At 40.9% G+C, this 17500-nt stretch overlaps 1 protein-coding gene across 2 annotated transcripts in view; it reads left to right on the forward strand.

Annotated features, from left to right (window-relative positions):
* The window catches only part of LOC135100880 (protein inscuteable homolog), a 170917-nt gene that overhangs the window by 57881 nt on the left and 95536 nt on the right, over nucleotides 1-17500 (forward strand). For both annotated transcript variants that reach the window (XM_064004410.1, XM_064004408.1), the window contains one exon: nucleotides 6962-7014. The gene's annotated coding sequence lies outside the window, so the exon portion shown is untranslated. The remainder of the gene's footprint in view (nucleotides 1-6961; nucleotides 7015-17500) is intronic.

Raw genomic sequence — 17500 nt, forward strand, 5'->3', positions numbered from 1 at the left:
GTCTTTTTCCTTGATAAGTTTCAGTGATATCGTGTTATATTGCGAGTATGTAGGTAATGATGTCGTTTTACATTATGAAGATTATTCAAAGTGTGTCTTATATTCGTTCTGTATGAAAAATTTCAGTATCATCACGAGTATACTGAAGGTGGCATCCAGTTTCCTTGTCTTTTTACATTAACAATACTTTTGAAAGCGTATTATTTTTCCGTGACAAACCTTAGTGGCCCACATTATACGATCACAGACGTTTCCCCCCGCTTCCTTCATTTCATGTTCAGCTAAATTTCGGCTCCTTGTAAAAGACAATACTGCATGATCGTCGGCCGCTCAACTCACAGTCTTCCTTCCTTCCTTCATTTCACGTTGAGAGTTAGTACGACACGCCTGCACGGGCTCACGAAACCAGAGCGACAGGAGGAGATTCGCGAGACTAATGTGTTTCCTGCTGACAATACGCTCCAAGACGTGACGCAAGTAATTTTTTGCGCGCCTCTCAGTGCCTCTCACTTCACCTTGCCAGTCACTCGAGCCGCCGCCCCCCACACACCTCACCGCCCGGAGTAGTGAAGATCCCGCGGCGACTCTGCAAGCAAAACCTCTAGGGAACATTGTGGAGAGTCTTGAGGAGCTATTTTTTTCCTATTGTTGTGCTCTGTTGATGATTAGAGATTGAAATGAAAGCTGGAGGGTGACGACAAAGATCTGAAAAAAATCATTCCTTTTTTTATAATATTTTTCCTCTTCTTCGTCCTCCTTATACACTTTCCCTCTTCCTCCTCCTCCTCCTTCTCTTCCTCTTTTTCTTCCTACACTTCTCTTCCTCCTCTTCTTACATTTCTCTTCCTTCTCCTCCTCCTCCTCCTCCTCCTCCTCCTCCTCCTCCCTCTCTGCCACTTTTCCGTTCTATATCCGTCATAACTTTTACTTATTCATGTCATTGTTACAGTTGCAGTTCTTTTATTTATTGTAGCGGCTGTTGTGTTTGTCTAGTTGTGTTGGCGGCGATGTTGGCAGTGATGTCTTTGTTTTTCCTCTTTTATTGTCTTTCATTCCCAGCGCTCAGTCTCTATTCAACATCCTGTGCGCTATATTTGGTGAGGGAGACAGGATTACATATTGGGACGATTGCAATTTAAGTCAACGTTTCGTAAAAAAAATTCTTTTCTTTTTTTGGTTTAAAATATATATTCTACATGTTTCTGGTTCACCATTTGTTTCTCTCCGTCCATCTTTCTATGTCTGTCTATTTGATTGTCTGTCTTTCAGCATTTGTTTTTATCTCTGTCTTTCTTTCTTTTTTCTTTTTTCTTTCTTTCTTTCTATCTGTCTGTCTTTCCGTCTATCTGTCTGTCTGTCTGTCTGTCTGTCTGTCTGTCTGTCTGTCTGTCTGTTTGTCTGTCTATCTATCTGTCTATCTGTATGTCTGTGTGTCTGTGTGTCTGTTTCTCTCTCTCTCTCTCTCTCTCTCTCTCTCTCTCTCTCTCTCTCTCTCTCTCTCTCTCTCTCTCTCTCTCTCTCTCTCTCTCTCTCTCTCTCTCAATGTGTCTATGTGCGTCTGTCTGCCTGTCTGTTTCCCTGTGTCAGCGGTAAACCAACGTATAACCCATGTTGCACAGTGGGAGAGTCTTTTGTTTCGTGATTAAGGCGCACTTTCCCTCACCGCCCTCATTGTGTATGGGGGGAGGCGCCGCAAGCAGAGCACTTCCCCTTCCCGAAGCTGACGGAGGGCTGGGCGAGGAGGAGAAAGTGTTCGTTAATGTAGCATGACTTTGAGACGTGACTCCTTGTTTTCATGCAGTGTGAAGGGGCAGAGAGAGAGAGAGAGAGAGAGAGAGAGAGAGAGAGAGAGAGAGAGAGAGAGAGAGAGAGAGAGAGAGAGAGAGAGAGAGAGAGAGAGGAAAGGGTAGTGAATTACGAAACAATGCAAAAGAAATGAAGAAGAAGAGGAAATTACGCTGATGGGAAGTGGAAATAGGCATGAGAGAGAGAGAGAGAGAGAGAGAGAGAGAGAGAGAGAGAGAGAGAGAGAGAGAGAGAGAGAGAGAGAGAGAGAGAGAGAGATCCTTTCCTCTATTCTCAGTATAGTTTTCTCTCCCTCATTACAGCGACGCGTTTCAGCCTCTCTCTTGTTTACGAGGCAAGCCGCGACGTAAATTTTACAGCGTGTATTAGTGTTTGATCAAATATTGTTCATTATATATTTGATACATCGATATGAATGCTATATAAGACCCCTGGATTTCTCTCTCTCTCTCTCTCTCTCTCTCTCTCTCTCTCTCTCTCTCTCTCTCTCTCTCTCTCTCTCTCTCTCTCTCTCTCTCTCTCTCTCTCTCTCTCTCACACAAGTTACGAGCGGCAGATAATTGTTTCCATTACTGTCTTTTTTTTCCCTCTGCGTCTTGATATATTGATTGTAATGAATGTGATCGTTTGTTTGTGCGTGTGAGTCACTCAAGGGAGACCTGAGGGTGATGTGGAAGGATGGTGCAATGATGAGTCTCAAGTGTGTAGTCATAGGATGTTGACCATTACTGCCATTACTGCTCCTTTTTAACCTTATAATGTTGGTGATAATGATAAAGACGACGATAAGGAAATGAGGTAAGGATTGTAGGGATAATTATTGTTGTAACTCCTTGAAATAAGTGACTATATATAACTGAAAGAAAAGTAAAAGAAGTAAATGAAGAAGATGAAGTAAATGAAAGAAGGATGAAGAAGCGAACTGATCTATCCACTTCTTAATGAAAGAGTTTACCAATATCTTCACTTTTTCTTGTTCCCAGACATATGAGAACTCATAATCTATAATCCACATTCAGAATTCGATTAATTTATCTCTTTCTCGCTCGTCCTCGCTACACAAGACTTTACACTTGCTCTCATCACATTCCTCTCCACATTACCAATGCAGGAGTTAACCAGTATCTTCACTTATCTATTCCTTTTTATTGGTACATTCTGCAAGTCTTCTGCTTCTGTTTTTCCTCCTATCCATGACTTGAAGTTTTCTAGAGAGAGGAGTATCAAGACTGAATTGGCTCTTCTTTCAAATCTTTTACTAGTTTCTCTTTTTTTTGGGAAGGCATAATGATTTTCTTTTTCCAGCAGTGTTTTCTTTTTTTCCATTGGCCCCTCTCACCAATACATAGAAAAAAACTTCACTGAGATAACAATAATAATAATGATAACAAAAATTAAGGTTTCGTGTCTTACCTGGTGATTCTTCTTTCTCCAGGCAGTAAACTTGTTTTATTTATTTATTTTTAAGCTCCCAAAAGCGCCTCTCGCGTGCTTTGTTTGGCCTTCATTAGATTGATACTCTTAATAATGACCTATATTCTTTTCCTCGCTCTCTCTCTCTCTCTCTCTCTCTCTCTCTCTCTCTCTCTCTCTCTCTCTCTCTCTCTCTCTCTCTCTCTCTCTCTCTCTCTCTCTCTCTTCTTCCTCTCCTCCTCCTCCCTCTCCTTTTCCTCCTCCTCCTCCCCCTCCTTTTCTCCTCCTCCTGAGAACTGAGCTTTCATCTGATGGCAAGTATAAAAATGATGCCCGAAAGTGATGATGATGAGAAGCGTAATGAGTGGCGAGTGATTACAATTATGAAGGGCCGCACGTGATGAAGTGATAATTAGTTTGATTGATGATATGCGTGTAATCAGGAACCACCGCGAGACACCTTATGATGAAGACTTGCTCTGTGTCCGCGTCAGGAGCTGTGATTATAATGCTATAGTCATTAAAAGCAACGGCGCTGTGAGTTAAGATAATGAGCCTTGGGGGTGATAGACTGTGTGGTGATTGATGCCGTGATGGTAATGGTGGTGGTAATGGGAAAGGTGGTGGTGGTGGTGCACTGGTGTAGGCGTGGAAGAAAGTCATGGTGGCTTGCTTGCATATATACATACATGCATACGAACACAAACACACACACACACATACACACACACACACACACACACACACATACAAATACAAACAAACAAATAAATGCTAAGGAAAAAAAATAATTTCTTCAACACATTCTAATGAAAGTAAAAAGAAAAGTTATAAGAGTGAATAGTAATAATGCCTTTGTTCTTTTCTCACGCTGATTTGAATATAATGACTCTTAACTTTGTAATAAAATAACTCGCATAACGGCCAAAGTTCATAACTCTCTCTCTCTCTCTCTCTCTCTCTCTCTCTCTCTCTCTCTCTCTCTCTCTCTCTCTCTCTCTCTCTCTCTCTCTCTGTTTCTTATATATTTAGGACATCTTTATATTATTCTATGCTTATATTTTATCCTTGTTATTTTTTTATAGTTGCAGTTCTTTTATTTTGTTATTACTCTTATTCTCTATAGTGATGATGTTGTTATCTTTGTTTATTTTTTCTTTTATTGTACTTTAAAAACAAATCTTCCGTGGTAATCCCTTTCGTGACGGTTGGCAGTGCATATTCTCCTCCTCCTCCTCCTCCTCCTCCTCCTCCTCCGCCACCCAATAGCTTTTAAGACCTAATGGAGTCCTTAAGAATCCTTATCGCTACACTTCATCTCGTCCAAGGCATTTTACTGCAGATTTCACATCAACGTTTCATAATATTTGCATTAATGTTTCGTGATAATTACATTAGCATTCATTGGCTCTTTGTGTGTAATGGGGGAGGGTGAGAAGGGTGAGGAGGGGCACTGGAGATGGGGGAGGGAAGGAGGGGGATAGGAGAGGGAGGGGAACTGCATGGTTTATGTTAATAGGGCAACACGTAGTGGCTTTATTTTTGTGTTTTTTTTATTTTGTAACTTTGTCCTTGTCTTCACTTGTACGTGTCTCGGCGTGTTTATAAAAGTTTCCTCGGGGACTAGAGACACAAAACACTAAGTTATTTTGTAATTACACAGGATTTCAGTTATTCGTTAGGTGAGACGGATTTAGTATAATTCTTATTTTGTTTGATATATTTTTTCTTCTTTTTTTTCCATTTTGTTGTAACTATTATGAGCTGTTCGGTGTTAATGGTTGACTTGCAATTTCTGTCTGAATTGTTTGCATTATATGTCAAGGCCTCATATGTATCAACCTCACGTTTCTCCTCAGATTGTTTTCACATCCTCTTTTTTTTTTCTTCCATTATCTCCTTCACATTATCTCTTCCTTTCTATTTCTCTTTCCTTTTTCTTCACTTATTCACTCTTCTCACCCTCTCTCCTTCTTTTCCTTCTTTCTGTGTCCTTCAATAAGCATCTGGACATGGGAGTGCAGTAAGGGAGGACAGGACCAGGCAGGTGAGTGGCCACAACCTGTGTCCACCTTTATTGCCGCAAACTTAAATGTCTCTCTGCATAAAAACAAGGAAAACTTAATAATCACCCTCTTTGGAAATGTTCAGAAAATACTCTTCTCTTGCGTCAAGTTTTACCGTTTAGTTTATGATAATTACATAAGAACATGAGAAAATAAGGGAAGCTGCAAGAAACATTCAAATCTACTCGTTGCAGTCCCTGATAATTTGACTCGTTAATTATATTTGTATTCTTAATAGCGTTGTCCTCGCTTTAATAAGCAAGAGAGGCTCCAACAAAATGCGGTGAAAAAGCCCACTGAAGTTGCCAGCGCTTGTAGTAAAGAGAACAATGCGAAAGCAAGTCCATAATTGAAATGACAAGTTTTGAAAGAGTTTATGTCTTAGGCAGAAACAGACAGTGAATTCCATGTTGATAGGCACTATGTTTAATTCCCCCTTCTCTCTCTCTCTCTCTCTCTCTCTCTCTCTCTGGACTCTAATCGGCCGTATCCTTTTAAACCACTTTCCTCACATCATTCTCACCCTGTTTCACGCTTCATCAATTTATCATCCTCCATTAATCTATGAGTCTCCCTTTTAACCCTTCACCCTTTACTCTCTTTTCTTCCTCGCTCCTTCCCTCCTTCCCTAGACGTATTCTCTCTCTCTCTCTCTCTCTCTCTCTCTCTCTCTCTTGCGTGTCTGTCAATATGTTCGAAACCAGTACTGATGTGTTTGAGTTATGAGGAGGAGGAGCAGGAAGAGGAGTAGGAGGAGGAGGAGGAGGAGGAGGAGGAGGAGGAGGAGGAGGGGAAGGAGAACGAAGTGTGGGAAGGGGGAGGACGATGACAACTCCCTCACACGTTACCAGGTGGTTCATTAATCATAGGTGTGATGAGTCTGAGAGTAGCGGGTCTGTAGGGAGAGAGAGAGAGGGTAGGGGAGATAAAAGCCTCGGTATAGACTGTGGTTGTAAGAATGAAACGGCAGTGAGGAGCTGGTATCTGATCATGACCCTCGCTGTATAGAATCTTAAAGTTCGTATTAGTTTGAGCGTGTGACCGCTGGGACCTACACGGTGCTCGGTGTGTAGGGTTGGTTAGATAGGTGCGAACAGGTTGATAGGTAGATAGGTGACTGGAAGGAGAGGGACAAAGGGAGGGGAGGGAGGGAGGGACGGTGAGAAAGGAGGATGGAGGGAAGGCTATGTATTATTGAATGGTGTGAAAAAAGATGCTTATGAAAGTTTGTTGTCTTTAGCATTTTTTTCTTTCTGTTTTGAAGGTGTAGTTTTAATTATTAGTGCATGTGTGTTTGGGGCAGGATTTGATGTTTTTTCATGTAGTTTCTTTTTTTCTTTTCAAATTCCCTAGTGTACATACCGTTGTCCCTGTGTGTGTGTGTCTGTGTGTGTGTGTGTGTGTGTGTGTGTGTGTGTGTGTGTGTGTGTGTGTGTGTGTGTGTGTGTGTGTTTCAAATTCACTCCTGTCTACACCATTGGCCCTCGGGTGGAAAATACGTGTTTTTCTCCTTTTTTTCCCTCCATTTATTGCCACATGCATACGTAATAATTGGCCCGCGGTCTGGTATTGACGTGCCAGACTCACCGCAAATTTAAGATAGATGTAGAGATTGTGTTATTTTTTTCCTCTACGTCCCTAACGGATTCTGATGTTCATTTGTTTGTGCATTGCAGGTGTGGGTGCCGGAGGTGTGTTGCGGCAACCACCACCGCCACTACTGCGTCAGGTGAGTACTCCGCTGCACCTGTTACTATGATCCGTGGATTAGTTGTAGTGGGTAATTAAGTAGTTAAGTGAGGAAGTGAGTGAGTTTCGTGAGAAGGAAACACTGGAGGAAGTTGTAATATTTTATTTGGTGAAGAAAAATGTAACAGTAGGAAGGTTAGGAAATACAGTTCTGCCTTATTGCGTCTCTCTCTCTCTCTCTCTCTCTCTCTCTCTCTCTCTCTCTCTCTCTCTCTCTCTCTCTCTCTCTCTCTCTCTTCACTGCATGTCACTCTACTTGTGTTTCCGTTTACGAATAGTATGTATAAGGAGAAACACACACACACACACACACACACACACACACACACACACACACACACACACAGCTCTTCGTGTCTTTTGACTTTTTCGCTCATCCTGTGGCCGCCATTGTTCCCTGCTCCCCCCGACCCTTAAATATAAAAAATAACCCTCTTGGCCATTAAAAGCACAACCCTTTGCCCCACTGCGCCCTTCCACCACCCGTGTGCCCCTGTGCCTCCGTGCTAGCGCCGCCACGCCCGGACCACGCCAGCGACCCGCCCGCGTGGAGGCGCTGACCTCCTAGGCGGCACAAAATGTAAATCCAGCAAGCGGTCAGCGAGCTCAGGAACCTGCCGTGAGAACCTGTTTTGGGGACCTCTGGCTGCACGCACACGGCGGCGACCACGTGTGTGTGTGTGTGTGTGTGTGTGTGTGTGTGTGTGTGTGTGTGTGTGTGTGTGTGTGTGTGTGTGTGTGTGTGTGTGTGTGTGTGTGTGCTAGGATCCAGAGATGCTGAATATGATTTTATGCTAATATTGTTTTTTAACACGGATGATAAAAACCTGCTTCATTGTTCATATAAGCGCCTTGAACACACACACACACACACACACACACACACACACACACACACACACACACACACACACACACACACACACACACACACACACACACACACACACACACACACACACACACACACACACTCTTACACACACATGTAGCACGAGTTATCTTCACACTTCATTTCCTCCCATTCCTTCCCTAATCATCTCCCCTGCCCTCCGTCCCATATCCCACCACAGCAAACATTTCTTAACCAGTTGCTCAGCACAAAGCAGCCTCCTCCTAAGCATTCCTAATGTTGAGCTCATCCCATCTCATCTCTCCATTTCCACTCGTCCACTATCATAAAGTTAAGATAAGTTTAAGGATAGGGGTGATAGGTGGACAGAAGTAGGTGTTGATACTGAAACTGGATTTTTGCAGTTTCCATGTGACCTTATATTCTTTGTTCCCTTATGTTCTTATACCTTGATGTTCTCACCTAATCTTCTCTTTACATAACGTACATGAAACTGTCACATAAGGACATAAAAGACCCTCTCTATGTTGTATTTTCCACATTCCTCTCTCTCGCTCCCAGGTTATTATGGTATATCTCACATCTTCACTTCTACATAATACACTCTCTCATTCACTAAACTTACAATTCCTAACACCCATTCCTTTTCCTCTTCTTGGTCGTCTACGTTACCCCATCCTAACCCATCCCCTCACACTTTGTCATCAACACTACCCCAGCGTTTTTACCCCTACAAGTCTACATAACACTCCTTATTAACTCATCCCACATATCCCAACAACACCCATTTCCTTTCCTCTTCTCGACCCTGTACGTTATCCCATTCTAACCCATCTCCTCGCACCTTATCACCAGGCACCACTCCCTCTCCCTTTCTCCCTGTCCCACCCAAGCATAGCGTCCCTACCCGTCCTCCTCCAGTCCCATAGCCACTGTGGAACTGGTTTATGACTCCTGCAAACAACCCTAAGAAATATCTGGGCATAAAAAAAGAGGAGTCTCGTCTGTTCCTCTGCCCATTTATTTATTTTTTCTATTCACCAAGTTGTTGAGACGAAGCGAGACATTTTTATGGAACCCGAGAAGTGACTGAAGACTTTGTAAACGAGGAATTTAATGAAGTGACAAAAATGGTTCACTCTCTGACCGTTGGAGGAAGAGGGATCGAGTACATGTTTTTTTTAGCTCATTAGTTCGGCCGCGGAATAATTTAGAAGCCACACACGAAGAGAACAGGAAGCCCGCGGGATGAATGGGAATGGTACACATGTTCAAATGTAGGGGTGACTGAGAGAGAGAGAGAGAGAGAGAGAGAGAGAGAGAGAGAGAGAGAGAGAGAGAGAGAGAGAGAGAGAGAGAGAGAGAGAGAGAGAGAGAGAGAGAGAGAGTTTGATTGATTGATTTGTTGATTGATTGACTGATTGATTGATTTTCATACACTTTTATTTTGACTTTTTTGCTTGATAGTATTTCCTTCCAGGAATAAATTTCGCCTCGAACACTAAAATATTTTGCTTCCATGATTCGTATTTTTGCTTCGAAGACTCGGGGATTGTTTGAAACAAACAAAAAAGTCAAACATTTATTTCGCACTTCGGACCCAGTTTTTTTTTCTTTCCTTTCTTCTTTCCTGTTTTTTTTTTTTTTTTAAGCATCAGTTTTTATGCAAGTTATAGTTTTTTTTTTCTTTCTTAATGTTAAAAGTTTTTATTTTCAAGCAGTCATAGTTTTTGTTTCGAGGAGTCCAAGAAATATGATGGCTGTTAAGTGGCTATTAGGTGCGTGGCCGACTAAAGGAGGCGTGCGGTGTGTGGTTGTTTCAGTGTGGTCAGCGTTCGGGGTGTGGCTGGGCTCAGGCAAGGAGGAGGGCGTAACCTTGAGTGTATCCTCGTTGTAACCTTAACTGCTTAGTGGGGAAGAGTACTGAGACGATTAGCACAGCTTCGTTAGTGTACAAATAACCACTTAAACAAGGCCACGTAAGTAGAGGAAGGAGTACATGGAGGGAGAGGGTTAAAAAGGAGGGCATGAAGTGAAGGATAGAGGAGTAACTGGAGGATGTGATGTGCGAAGAGGAAAAGAGCAGGTGGAAGAAGAATAAGAGGAACAAAAAAGTTGAACGATGTAGAAGGGTATATATATATATATATATATATATATATATATATATATATATATATATATATATATATATATATATATATATATATATATATATATATATATATATATATATATATATATATATATATATCAAGTAAACTGAATAAAGAAAATAAAAAAAGTTATGACAACGAAAGTAGAATCAAGGAGGAGAATAAAATAAAAAAAAAGAACTATATAGAGATTAACATTAAAAGTATCAAATTAAGACATCAAAAAATAAAAACACACAAAAAAATTGATTAAAAATAAAACAAAAAATAGAACAAAATCGAATGAAATAAACAAACAAATTAATAAACCAAAAAAAAAAGAAAAAGCAAATATGGAAGCACGCTCGGAAAACGTAGTAATTACGGTAAAAATCAACAACCATAAAATAAAGCAAGAAAAAGAGAAAGAAATAGGAGATCTACGAAGGGCACTAAGGACAGGTGAGGGAGAGGGAAGCGAGAGGGTCCGGCAGCTCCACAGGTAGGAACAATAAAAAAGCAGAGGCGTTATTAACCTTTTGTCCAGTTTACGGTCCGTTTATTGCAGGCCAGCTAATAACAAAAGGGACCAATTTCAGATGGAGTGAATTGCCTCTTTCTTTGTAAGCTGCTCTGCTTTATTTTTTTCCTTTCTCTTTTCCTTAATTTTCCTTTTGTAAATGTGTGAATATCTGTCTTTTGTATGTATGTATGTATGTATGTATGTATGTATGTATGTATGTATGTGTGTATGTATGTATGTATGGATGGATGGATGGATTTGTGTTTGTTTACCTGTACGTATTCCTATTTGTATGTCTTTCTGTCTTAACTGTTCGTCTCTCTCTCTCTCTCTCTCTCTCTCTCTCTCTCTCTCTCTCTCTCTCTCTCTCTCTCTCTCTCTCTCTCTCTCTCTCTCTCTCTCATCTACAATTTGGTTTCACTTTGCTCTAACATCACTCACTTTTCTTCATTCGTTCCCTTCTTTCCTCCTCCCATCCACCATTCCCTTCCTCTCTCCCTCTCACGGGTATATTCCCATTTTTCTCCCCCGCCAATCCCTCTCAGCTGTCAAACCGATTAACTCTACAAATGTCTTACCCTTCATCACAACAATTGCTCCTCGTATCATTTCATGCCTCCCTCACACGCCTCCTGTTATGCAGCCATCCATCATATCTTCGTTATTCCTCACCTCCATTTTTTTTTATCCTCTCTCTCTCCGTTCTTCTCCTTCACTTCTCCCTCTTTTTCCTTTCTTGTTTTTTTTCTTCCCCTGTCCTTTTTTTCGTATTTTTTTCCAGTTCTTTATTATTCTATCTTCTCTCTTATCTCTTCCCTCTTTTTTTTTCCTTCTTCATTCTTCTCCTTTTTCTATCCTCTTTTCTTCTTTTTTTCACTCTCTCTCTCTCTCTCTCTCTCTCTCTCTCTCTCTCTCTCTCTCTCTCTCTCTCTCTCTCTCTCTCTCTCTCTCTCTCTCTCTCTCTTCCTTTCTTCCCTATCTCTCCCTTTTCTCCCTCTCCAGCTCTTTTTCTTCCCTAACCCGTTTCATCTCTTTCATTCATATTCTTTTCCTCTCTTCATCCCTCAAATTTCCTTCCTTTCCGTCTTTAAAATCCCTCTCTGTCTCAACATTTCTCCGCTCCCTCACTCATTTTCGTCCTCACCGTCTTTCTCGCCCTCCTCAAATCCCGCTTTTCGATGTGTGAGATAAATGGCAAAGGTAGTGAGGCATAACAAGATCCTCGATGCAATATTTTTCACTCCCCTCCTCCGCTGGCTACGTTTGGGGGCCATTACGAGGCTCCGAATGGGACGATTTATCACGAAGGAGAGCCTTTGTGGGGACAGGGCGATGGCTTCCTTGTATCTGTGGTGGTGGTGGTGGTGGTGGTGGTGTGTGTGTGTGTGTGTGTGTTTCGTCATCCCCACTACTTCTTTGGTCATCTGTACCTCCCTCAGTTTCACATGCTGACTGTGGAGGAGGTAGGTGAGGAGTTGGAGAAAGAGGAGGAGGAGGAGGAGGAGGAGAAGGAGGAGGAGAAGGAGGAGATACCAAGAGACTTGATCCGTAACTTTAATGTAGAAGAAAGAGGAAGAGGAAAAGGAAGAAGTGGAAGAAGAAAAGTAGAAGAAGCAGAAATATGTATGAATCCTGTTTACTGTTTTAACCTTTCTGAGAGAGAGAGAGAGAGAGAGAGAGAGAGAGAGAGAGAGAGAGAGAGAGAGAGAGAGAGAGAGAGAGAGAGAGAGAGAGAGAGAGAGAGAGAGAGAGAGAGAGAGAGAGATTGTTTACCATGTGTTTTTTTGTCTTATCTCTCTCTCGGTTGAATTACTGATACTCACGTTTCTCAGCTTTCTTCTTTCTCGTGCTCAAATTCTTTCCCTCATTTTTTTTCATAACTTCCTTCTCTTTTCTGTTTTCTTTGTTTTATTCTTTATTTCTGCTTAACTTTTTGTTGTCTTCCTTTTATTTTTTTCTTCTTCTAATTTTTCATATTTAAGATTAGTTTTGTTTATTCTTTTTTTTTATGTTTTCTTCATATATTCTTTTGTTAACCTGCTTTTCTGCAAATATTTCCCTCTTATTCATTACCATTCGAATCTTTTCTCTTTCTTTTGCATGCATTATGAATCTACTTTATATTCTACTCTCTTTTATGTATGTATGTATGTATGTATGTATGTATGCATGTGCGTATGTATATTTATATTTGGAAATCATAATTATTGTTGATCTTGTACTGGAGGCAACCAATTTCTCTCTCTCTCTCTCTCTCTCTCTCTCTCTCTCTCTCTCTCTCTCTCTCTCTCTCTCTCTCTCTCTCTCTCTCTCTCTCTCTCTTGGTTTTACGGCTTGTAACTATTTGTTCTAGATAATTAATGAGACAGTTATGACCTATAATTAGTGATATCAAGATGGTGAGTCGCCTTGTTGGGCTGTCCTCCAGTGATGCAGATAGCGATAGAGATGGTGGTAGTAGATATGATAATAAAATGATGATGATGATGATAATAATAGTGATAATGATGCTGATAGTGATAGTGATGGTAGCGGTAGCAATGATCGTAACAGAAAGAATGATAATAAGAATGGTGATGATGGTGATGATGGTGATGATGATAGTAATAGTAATAATAATAATAATAATAATAATAATAATAATAATAATAATAATAATAATAATAATAATAATAATAATAATAATGATAATAACGAAAACTGTAAAGGGTACCACTACTACTACTACCACTACTACTACTATTACTACTACTACTACTACTATTTCTACGACTACGGTACCTCTACGAAAATTTTTGGTGGCAAAACTCCAGTTTCAGTGAAGTTGGTAGTCTTGACAATGATAAATTCTCTTATAAGTGTATTTTTCTCCCACAACTTTCATTATATATCGCTTCAGTAATTACACATTTTCCTCAGCAGCGTCTGGCGTGGGGATCAGAAAAGCCGCGAGGATTTGTATCTGTGCAGCGTTGAAATTTCTCTATTCTTACTCCCCCTGCAACTCGGACGCTGAAACTTTACGATAAACACTTTTTACTCCCACAATGATTTTACTTTAAATGTCTTCTTTTACTGCTGCCATAAAGTACAATTAGCATCAGACTTATTAATATTTTACGTCGGTGTATTTCTCTATTCACTAGCACCGATTTGGCCTTACACACACACACACACACACACACACACACACACACACACACACACACACACACACACACACACACACACACACACATACACACGGGGCAGCCTCTTCAGTATTACTTAACTAGCAAGGAGTGATGATGCTAATGATGGCCAGGGCGAGGAAGATTTTGCCTCACTCCCTAATTAAGCTTGCCAGTGATTCAAAAATTATAGGCCAGGCATGACACAGGGAAGGGCAGGAGGCTGAGAGAAGTGGAAGGGTGCAGGTGGATTCTAAGAGTGTGGAGCTAACTAGTGTGTGGGTGGTGACAAATGTATGAATGTAATGTGTGTGTGTGTGTGTGTGTGTGTGTGTGTGTGTGTGTGTGTGTGTGTGTGTGTGTGTGTGTGTGTGTGAGTGTGTGGGTTATGGATGTAGGTGTGGGTGTGGCTGATTTTCGAGTTGTGGGCGTGGTGTTGGAAGTTTAGTATATTAATTTGAGTGGAGATAGATATAGATAGGTGGCGTTAGTCTCTCTCTCTCTCTCTCTCTCTCTCTCTCTCTCTCTCTCTCTCTCTCTCTCTCTCTCTCTCTCTCTCTCTCTCTCTCTCTCTCTCTCTCTCTCTCTCTCTCTCTCTCTCTCTCTCTCTCTCTCTGTGTGTGTGTGTGTGTGTGTGTGTGTGTGTGTGTGTGTGTGTGTGTGTGTGTGTGTGTGTGTGTGTGTGTGTGTGTGTGTGTGTGTGTGTGTGTGTGTGTGTGTGTAAATGCTTGATTTTTTTTATATATCTTTAGACCAAAATGTTAACACCCAAAAATCGATTAAGAGCAATTTTCTTTCACATTCGTAAGAAGTAAATGCTGTGTATGAGACCATTTGACTTTTATATCTTGAAATTTTACATTTTTTATGATCTTTTATATATATATTTCATTACATTTTTTGTACTTTATTTTTATGGAGCAATTGATAGCAACTACATATATTCTTTATTTTAGACTATATTCTAATTCTGATTTTTCGGGAAGTGAGCGAAAAAAATGAAAAGTGGATATGCTGAGCCGTGACGTTGAGGCGCATAGTGAAAGGCATTTGAGAGTGGATATTCCTACTTTTTAGTGATTTGGATACCTTCTACGAATGCTTTGAGTGGCTCCAGGTGTTGTGTAGGTGGATATTCTGAAGTGAGTGAAGGGAGTGCAAGGGAGGCTGAATTGTGGGTGTCAGTGCTCAGGTGTTGGCAAATGGGTGGTCTCAGGTGTACTGGCGGCGAGCACCTTACCTGAGTAGACTTATAGCCAACCTGACGCGTCCACTTAGCCTCACCTGGTCCACCCTTCATTCATGGGCCCTACCTGAACCTTACCTAACATGCCTCCCCTTCCAAGGCTTACCTAATACTTCTAGTGCTCCAAATGCTCCTCCCCTTACATGTATTCATCTTACTAGCATTACTAATACTCCTTATTCTAGGTTCCTCTCCCTAAGAATTAAGATTTTTCAGTTTTTCTTATTTTTTTCTCTTCCTAATTCTCTTGATTTTCGTAACATTTTCTCTTCTTACAAGGCTTTCTTCCCTATCATTACTGGTTCTCTTTGTTTTCCCTTTCTAAAACGCCTTTTCTAATTTTGTCTTCCTAATTGCATCTTAGTCATCACTCCTATACCTCACTTTCCCCTCTTTCTCCGCTTCCTCTGCCTTACACTCCCATCTTTCAAGGCTCTTCTTTCTCCTCTCGCCTTCTTCCTTTCATAAGTTACCACGCCTTTGTCTCACCTTCACCTCCTGCGTCTTCATAACTCAGTATAATTCCCTTCTCTTTGGACTACTAATTTCTAACTTTGTATTCTTGCAGTTGTAGTTCTCCTCTCCGTCACAGCCTTCCATTCTTTCTGTGTTTTGGCATTGCTTATTCTTCTTATTCATGTATTCTTTTTCTTTTTTTTTTTTTAGTGGGGTGGGAAATGTTAATATTCTTCATTGTCCCTTATTAGTACTTGTCGTATAATCTTGTCTTCGTAAATTTTTCACATTTCCACTTAAATTGCCTCTTTTATATATTTTTTTGTTTGCTGATCTTACATCCTCATTGCTGCTTGCTTTGTTTGGATTTCAACCCTTCACTGTGAGCTGACAATTAAACACACACACACACACACACACACACACACACACACACACACACACGCACACTGGAATGTATGTTACTTTTTTCTTTTTGATATTTATTCATCCGCTGTGTCTTCCTAGTTATTTTTCTTCTTTTTCATTGTTTTATTACGCTGTCTCACTTACTTATCATTTCCTATTCTTGTCAATTTGTTGCTAAGTCTTTATTTTATTTATTTTTCATACCCTCTCTTCTTTCTCTCATTCATTATTACATTAGTGTCTCAGTATTTCTCTCTCTCTCTCTCTCTCTCTCTCTCTCTCTCTCTCTCTCTCTCTCTCTCTCTCTCTCTCTCTCTCTCTCTCTCTCTCTCTCTCTTTCACTCATCAACTTCAGAAAGAAAGAGTACTTAAATATTTCTTCTTATCCTGTGTCTGTCTGTGTGCTTGCCTACCAGTTTTTTTTTTTTTTACGTCCTTTCGTCCATCTGTCTGTCTCTGTCTGTCTGTCTCCTCTCACTTCTCACTGGTCGCACGGATTCCCCAGCGAGGGTGACGACACGTGAGCTTTTCAATTAGGGCTTTAATGAGCAAAGGGAGGAGTTCTAATTACCGTCTCGTCTACCTGGTCAAGACTACCACTTAAACCCGCCGCCCCCTGCCTCTCCCTGCCCTTGTTTGAATATATAACGAGAAGGAGCCATACCCACCTAGCCTCTTAATGCCACACACACACACACACACACACACACACACACACAGAGAGAGAGAGAGAGAGAGAGAGAGAGAGAGAGAGAGAGAGAGAGAGAGAGAGAGAGAGAGAGAGAGAGAGAGAGAGAGAGAGAGAGAGAGAGAGAGAGAGAGAGAGAGAGAGAGAGAGAGAGAGTTGTTGTTGGTTTATAAAGGGAATATCTTTATATATATTTACCCGTAGGAGAACAGATTAGAAGTACGAGTAGTTTCTCTCTCTCTCTCTCTCTCTCTCTCTCTCTCTCTCTCTCTCTCTCTCTCTCTCTCTCTCTCTCTCTCTCTCTCTCTCTCTCTCTCTCTCTCTCTCTCTCTCTCTCTCATGTAAAGAATAGGACAATAACCTGGATAACGAGAGTAATGAGATGGTGGTTAATGGAACAGAAAAAAGACAAAAGAAACTTAGATTAAGAGGAAGTAGCGAAGGAAGTGAAATTTAAGGAGGGCAATAATGAAAGAAGAGAAGAAGTGAAGGGAAGAGAATGGAAGGGAAGGGAAGGGAAGGTGAAGGGAGGGGAAAGGAAGAAGAGGAAATGGAAGGTAGGTTATTAATCTTGCTTCTGCTGCAGCTTTTTTTTTTTTTAGTTATTTAGTGTTTTTTTTTTATATTTTTTTTTGGGGGGGTTGTTTTTTTTAAATAGAGATTTGATTCGGTTTTTTTTTTCGTGTAGTTATGCATAGTTCTCTTTTTCCCATTTTTATTAATCTGCTTATTTACATATTTGTTTATTTATTCATTCATTTATTCATTTATTTACTCACTAGATTTTCCTCCTGCGTTTTTCTCGTCAGTCAAGTCTTTATCCTCCAATCACGTCTTCTTTCCTGCCATCTCCACATCACCTCCTCATCTCCTCCCATGTGTTACTCCTCAACTCCCCATCATCTCATATCCCCTTTCCCTCATCACCTTCCCTCGTCATCTCCCCACTATTCCCCCATCTCCTCTCATCTCCCCCTCCCTCCCCTT

This window comes from Scylla paramamosain, chromosome 5 (genome assembly GCF_035594125.1).
Source record: "Scylla paramamosain isolate STU-SP2022 chromosome 5, ASM3559412v1, whole genome shotgun sequence".
NCBI classification, from domain to species: Eukaryota; Metazoa; Arthropoda; class Malacostraca; order Decapoda; family Portunidae; genus Scylla; species Scylla paramamosain.